We start from the raw sequence: 7,305 nt of genomic DNA on the forward strand, positions 1-7,305 counted from the left end.
CTCTCTCCATATATATATATCTTTATGTTTTTATTTTATTTCTAGTTGTGGATATTTTGATCTGATTGATGAAGTTAGGTGTTTCTTGGAATTTCAGTACATGTGAGAAAATTCCTGATTTGGGTTTTCTTTTTTTATGTTAAAAATACAAGTAATCTCAAGCTACATATTGCAGAGGAGTGAAACAATTGTGGGACGAGAGTTGTTTAATACTCTATGTGTTGATTGTGGGTTTTCTATAGTTTAAACATTTTCTATTTTACCATCCAGAAAACCTTTTTTCCCATGATTACTCTTATTATATGTGATCACAAAAATCTTATTTTTCTTGTCAATTTGTCAATTGTGTAGAACATCCAAAAATCAGCAGGGTCCACCAACAGGTGTTGCCTAGCTAAGTAAATAGGTCAACCTGATTTTTACAGCAGGTGATATTTGGTGGGGTCCATCTTTTCATAAGTGGGATGTTAGCAAACATGACAGGTTGGTGGGAAGGAGGGGACTGTGTGAATCATTTCTCCTATTCATTATGAAGAGGAAAAAAATCATTCACTAAGTTAGGAATTGTGTATGGGATAGATCCAGGGATTTGCGCTTCTCATTTACGGTTTCTCAAATTTTGTAGCTTTAAATGTTCTAATCATGTGTTTGCTTACACCATTGAAAAAAAATCATGTGTTTGCATACAAGGCGAGGGTGATTTATAGCTTGTGGACATGCTCTTGCTTCTTCTCATTTAGGCACACATACACACATCCATCCATATATCCATATATATATATGGATGGATATAGCAAATGAATGTAATTTGAGAGCGAGTGATATGTATCAATTTTCAAGAGGCAAAACTAGGTTTTTGAGATGATTTTATTTGTTTCTTTTTTGATATTTACGTTTGTTGATTATTTTTCCTTGAATTTGGTACTTCAATAAGTAAAAAATACAAGATATACTTAACTAATTGCACAAAGTCGTCAGCTGATGGCAACTGGTGCAAATGGAAGGATGCAACTATACATTTTAACATGACAGTCAGTTGACTTAGGAGCTCACAAACAGAAGCCATGACCTGATTAACTTTTCTGAGTTTTGCAAATTTTAGAAAATATATGAGAAGGTTTTCGCTAGTTCTGATATTTTTCTCTTATCATTTGATTATTTATTTATTGTCTTTTGAAAGACAGCTTTTTCTCTTGTTATTTGATTGGATAGTTCCATCTTTTTTCAAAGCATAAACTGTCAGATTGATTTTCTTTTATCCTTGCTGTAGGTATGATGGCCAACGAGCTCAGATTTTGTGCTCTTGCATCCCCCATGTGGGCTGGATGAATCACCATGGTAATAGAGACGGTGGAAAATAGGGAAGTAGTAGTCTAGCCTGCTTTGAGCCTCAGTTCTTATATGATCTTCATGCCTTGAGTTTGTGCTAGTGTGGCTCATGTTTCAGTTATCCAAACCACTAATATGATGGGTTTCACTGTTGATGACCCACACACCAAAGTTCCTCAAGATTGAAATATTCCAACCCTTCAATACCCAGCCAAGAAGTACACATTTAAGAAAGAAAAAAATAGTGATAGTTCGAACTCAATAGAAAACTGGCCAAATATCAATGACTAGGATCTGGCAATCTTGGCTTTTTTTTTTTGAGTGCATCACATCAACAATTTGAACCACTGAACCATGTAGTTTGGCATGCTCAAAACTTGTGGCAGTGACAGATGTTGATAAGCCTTCGTACTTCTTTGTCATTTTACGTATGCTTATTTATAACATGTAGGCTTTTCTGTAGATTGGTCATAACATGTTCTAGTAGAGGAACCTAGTTCAAATGATGCTGGTTCTTCTATTCTCATTTTTAGTCCCTTAGTTATTGGACCTTATCATAAAAGCTACCTTCTCCTATGGTCCATCTGCTTTCTATTATTTCCGGTCAGAGGAGGAAATGGAGATCCTTCTACTAGAAACTGCAGATCTTATTATAGATTTCACTGGCGCAAAGCTGCAAAATATATTTTAGTTACTTCCTAATGAATTGTTTCTATTTTCCCATTAGGAGATTTTTTAAAACCATCTTACAACTGATTGGCAGGAATGAACCTGGAATTTTAACTGCTAAAAAGGATTTAGACTACATTGGATGAGAAGAACTGTTGGAAGCCTTGAAGAGGGTAGGTGTTTTGTTTTGTTTTTTTCCCACTTACATGGATAATTATAGTGTTTCACTAATTCAACTGTGTACACATGTTCTCAATCTACCCACTCGCAGCAAAAGGGTACATTTGAAACCGGTCAAGAAGATAGTACTGAAATTCCGGAGGAGTTAAAGCTGAGGTTGGCATACAGGGAAGCAGCTGTGGCTGTTCTTGCATGCTACAATCCAAATCCTCACCATCCTTTCACTGAGGTCAATGCTAGAATAATTTCTTCATCAGTCGATAATTTTTTTCAAGATCAGAGGCTTATTTGTGTTAAACCACATCTGCAATTTGTTGCAGACTAATATTCGTTCCATTCGCAGCAAACCAAATATGCGTTATGTTGAGACTCCTGGAAGGTTTTTTTGAGGAAGTCAGATTATGTTGAATCTATAGTCCATGCATGTGCCCATAAGTCTTATGTCTCTTTCCTTTAATTACTCTTTTTTTTGTCCTTGTGCCGAACAGTTCACTGTTCAGATGCATAAGCCAATCAAATTATCATTGGCTTATGGATCTAGTGCATGCATGTCACATGTGCAGCAATGACATGGGGCATGGTACCTCCCATGGCTCCAATGGCTAAAGTAGCTCGTTTTACCCCAAAATCATATATTTTATGTCAGGTAACTCATTTCGGATTGCGAGATACGCCCGATCTAAGGTCCGACGGTCCGGATCACTTCTATCGTCGACCGAGCCTTTTCTGATCCATCTTGGCCATGAAACTGTTCGTGACCCGCTCTACATCAAGTATGCTTTCGGATAATGCTTCTCATAAAATTTATCCTGGAATTCATTCCAAGTCTAAACATGTCCAACTGGAACCATCCGCTTAGCTACTCTCCACCACACACCAACTTCACCTTGAAGGATAAACGTCGTAAGTTTGACCTTCTGACTATCAGGGCAGTTTGTAGCTTCTAACATCTTCTTGATTCCTTTTAGCCAATCCTCAGCAATCAATGGATTGGAAGCGCCATTAAAAATTGGAGGATGCAGTTTAGTGAATTTTTAAAATAAATCCACTTCTCATGGTTTTTCTTTGTTTAATTGACGGTAGAAGAGTTTCTTGTCTGTGCATTGTGAAGCCCATCAAACTAGAGTTTGAGAAGGTTTATTATCCATACCTTTTAATCAGCAAGAAGAGATATGCTGGACTTCTGTGGACAAATCCAGAAAAGTTTGACAAAATGGACACCAAAGGTGACTCACAGATCTTCTGGACCATTTGAAATTGTTCTTCTTTTTTTTTTTTTAATTTATAAATTTTTAAAATGCTAAACAAGCCTTTTAATTCCTTTTGTTTTGATGTGCAGGCATTGAGACAGTCATGCCTTCACAACTGTCTTCTGGTAAAGAATTTGGTAACTGAATGCCTTCATAAGATTCTAATTGGTCAAGATGTTCCTGCTGTAGTCCAGTATATCAAGAACACCATTTCAGATCTTATGATGAACCGCATAGATTTGTCGCTTCTGGTTATCACTAAGGTGACAGAATAATACATTTGTCCAAATAGTGCTGCAGCTGCTGTCCAGTAGACTTCTTTATGATCCTATGGTTCTTTTATAATATTTGAATTGCTGCTTGATGAGAGCAGGGTCTCACAAAAACAGGGGATGATTATGCAGTAAAGACAACACATGTTGAACTTGTTGAACGCATACGCAAGGTAAAAAAAATTTAACTTTTTTTTTTTCACGTACATAATTCATATTTTGCATGCTTACACTAGCTATATTCAGGAAATTTATTCAGCAAAAAAGAAGAAGAAAGCAACAAAAACAGGGGTAAAAAAGATGGCTGCACAGAATAAGAGAATCACAGATAAGCAGCAAGATGTTACTGTTTTGACAATGAGCTGGCTAATCCAAATCACCCCATCTTTAGCTAATGGTCTGATTGGGCATTAGTCTCTCAAGGAACACAAGAAAGGGAAACAGCATGACTGTAACATTCATATCGAGCTTGTTCAATCGTATCTGCCAGTCTCCAAGGGCAGGGGAAACTGCCACACTAGCAAGCTATTTAAAGGACATGGACATTCATGTTACTGTCTTGCTTCCATGGTTGGTGTCCAATATGATCATCTTATAAAGATTAATAATATTGTTACATGACTGTGCAGATATCCTGTAACTGTTAAAGTATTATATGCTATAAATATATGCCTGCAAAATGTGTAACTGTGACATGTCCATAGAGACATCATAATTTACAATAAGGTGCTGCTTGGGTAGAGTGGGGATATTGCAATATTCACACACACACACACACACACACATATACATACACGCATGCGTGCGCTCGTGCGTGTGTGCGTTGTAGTTTTAGCTTGCTTTTTGGTGAAGAACGCAATGATTACCTTTTAGGTGTTTTCTTTTTCTGCAACAAGTGCACTCTCAAGAAAAAGAAGTACCATGGCATACCATAGCATTCACTCGAAACTAAACAGCCCCTAAAGTTTTTCTTATTTATATAATATGAATGGCGCATTTCCTAATATTTTCTTGTTTACTCCAAACCTTTGCTTAGTTGTTCCATGTAATGGCTCAATAGGCCCCAAGGTTGAGGGTTTGAGTTGGTGCTAACACCATCAAAACTTATTTAATATGAATACAATTAACTAAAAACTTTGTAAAATTGTCATGCGATTCTTACATAAAACATATCTAGATTCTAGACATGTAGGCCCATTTATAGAAACCGTCTTTATGAGCAGTGTAGATCCTTGAAATTGGAAACTAAAGATTTGAGTATAAATAAATTTTAGTAAAATATTTCACTTTATAATTTACCAAAATCCACAATCTTAAAGGGCTAGTGGTTTGATGCTTCGACATAAAATAAGAAACCAATTTGTTCATGGTTCATGATATATGAATTGTGAGAGAAAATAGGAATAAATGGAATAAACCTGTAGTGGAAGACATGATCCATGTGACAATTGGAAGCTGAGGCAATTATTACACCATATCTTGATCAGCATGCCTGTAGATGTGTGGCACAGTCATTTCCTGAACTCAATCCATGTCAGGTAACTTCTTACATGTATCTGACCAAACTTAAACATGATAACTTTTTCCACATTCCTCTAACCCCAAAACAAGCATAAAACCAACTCCACTTTCTAATTTAGGAGATGCATGGATGAGAGGATCTCTGCCCTATGCTTCCCATCTTAGTACTTCATGCTCATCTTCTTGCTCTTTTTTTAATATTGAAATCTGGTCTCTGATAAAGTACAGCTAATTGTTCTCATGATTTCGAATCAGTATTTATTTAAACAAATTGGATGTCATTCCTATCTTTGTTCTTACAGCAAGATGCATTTTTATTTTATTTTATTGCATGCTCTTATTTTCTGCTTGTGTGGTTGTCATGAAAAGCGGGATGCTGCCACTGCTCCAAATGTTGGGGATCATGTTCCGTATGTTATTATTAAAGCTGCAAAAAGTGCCAAGGTAGTTGGTTATGTGATGCTTGTTCTTTGTGAGTTGTTTTTTTTTCTGTGTTCGTTGGTAACTCTTTCAAATCCACTGGTTCATAATGAAACAGGCTTAAGAAAGGTCGGAGGATCCTATCTTCGTGCTAGAGAATAACATTCCAATTGATTCCCATTACTATCTCGAAAATCAAATTAGCAAGGTGTTATTTGGTATTTCCTTCAAGATTTACTTCACTACTTCTTTGATTGACCTGGTTATTGAGTATTTTCCATGTTACAGTCGCTTTTGAGAATATTTGATCCCATTCTGAAGAATGCGGAAAAGGAACTTCTCCATGGCAGCCACACAAGATCAGTTTCCATTTCAACTCCTTCAAACAGCGGTATCATGAAATTTGCTAAGAAACAACTTTGTTGCATTGGCTGCAAAGCTCTAATCAGGTAAGTTTCCTACATTTGCTAAGTTATGATCCTAGTGCATAATTGTCAATGTATCGTGTGTATGACATTCACCCCCTCCAATAGGTTGGTCCAGCCATGAAGATCACTTAGCACATAAATCGGGTCTATCCACTCATCAGATGTGCCACACATGTACTTTGGATCGGCTGAGCGGTTGTCCATTATTTTTTGTGGTTTGGCCTACTTGATTATTTGATCAACCTGAAATTTGCATCAGGTGTTTTCATGGAGGTGCCAACCTTTTTTATTGGTTGGATGTTAGACACGCTTGAAACATTGAATCTTATGTGCTGGTTGGTCAATAACCAATAGTCCAACTAGTTGCACATGAGACCTCGTGTGTATCATCGTCATCATCATAGCCTTCCCTCAGGTATTTTGGGTCAGCTTTGTGAATCTCGTTTCACCAATCAATCCTAAGGCTTTATGCTATACAACTGAACAAGCCTTCATATACTTCCTCACCACCTTGATCCAAGACCTTTTTAGGTCTTCCTGTCATATTCTTTTTGAGGCCTTTCAACTCCTATCATTGTTCCTTGCTGGAGCTCTCTAGTCTTTGTTGCACATGACCGATCACCTCAACCTGCTCTTGATCATTTAATTTCTTATTAGAATTATTCTTATGCTGTTCCAATGATCTCATTTTTAATTCTATCCTTTCGTCCCAAGCATAGCCAGTCAAGTAGCTATCTTATGAAAATTTCCTAGTTTCATTGACATAGGAGCCGATCAATTTCCTTGTTTCATAGACATTCCCATGATGAAGGGCTTGATCCAAAATGACATAGGAGTCGGGAGGAACACTTGTTTCATAGACATCCACCGATGGATAAACGAACTTATATGTATTTATGCGTGAATGAATGTGATGTGGATAAGATTGTTTGTGTTTGGATGAATGTACTTTTATGTTTGGATGGATTTACTAGTTTGGGTTTATATGGATGTGAATGTGAATGTGAATGTGAATATGATGAAATATACTATATAACAGGTGTATATCAGGAAAAATATGATGAAATATATTATAACAAGTGTATATCAGGAAAAATATTTTTTTGTGAAATTTTGTGCCGGAATATTCTTTTTTTAAAAGAGACTTTTAGCTACGAAATTTTTCGTTGTAAATATTTTTAGCAACGAAATCTTTTGTTGCTAAAAGTCTAACAACTTCTTTTCACAAACATTTTC

At 36.4% G+C, this 7,305-nt stretch overlaps 1 long non-coding RNA gene across 1 annotated transcript; it reads left to right on the plus strand.

Annotated features, from left to right (window-relative positions):
- Positions 1 to 3,629: 3,629 nt before the first annotated feature.
- On the plus strand, positions 3,630 to 5,663 carry LOC131257460 (uncharacterized). The gene is made up of 3 exons (XR_009177422.1): positions 3,630 to 3,691; positions 3,802 to 3,873; positions 5,591 to 5,663. It is a non-coding gene; the product is annotated as an uncharacterized LOC131257460 (long non-coding RNA).
- Positions 5,664 to 7,305: the final 1,642 nt, after the last annotated feature.

The sequence above is a fragment of the Magnolia sinica genome, chromosome 10, assembly GCF_029962835.1.
Source record: "Magnolia sinica isolate HGM2019 chromosome 10, MsV1, whole genome shotgun sequence".
Classification (NCBI taxonomy): Eukaryota; Viridiplantae; Streptophyta; class Magnoliopsida; order Magnoliales; family Magnoliaceae; genus Magnolia; species Magnolia sinica.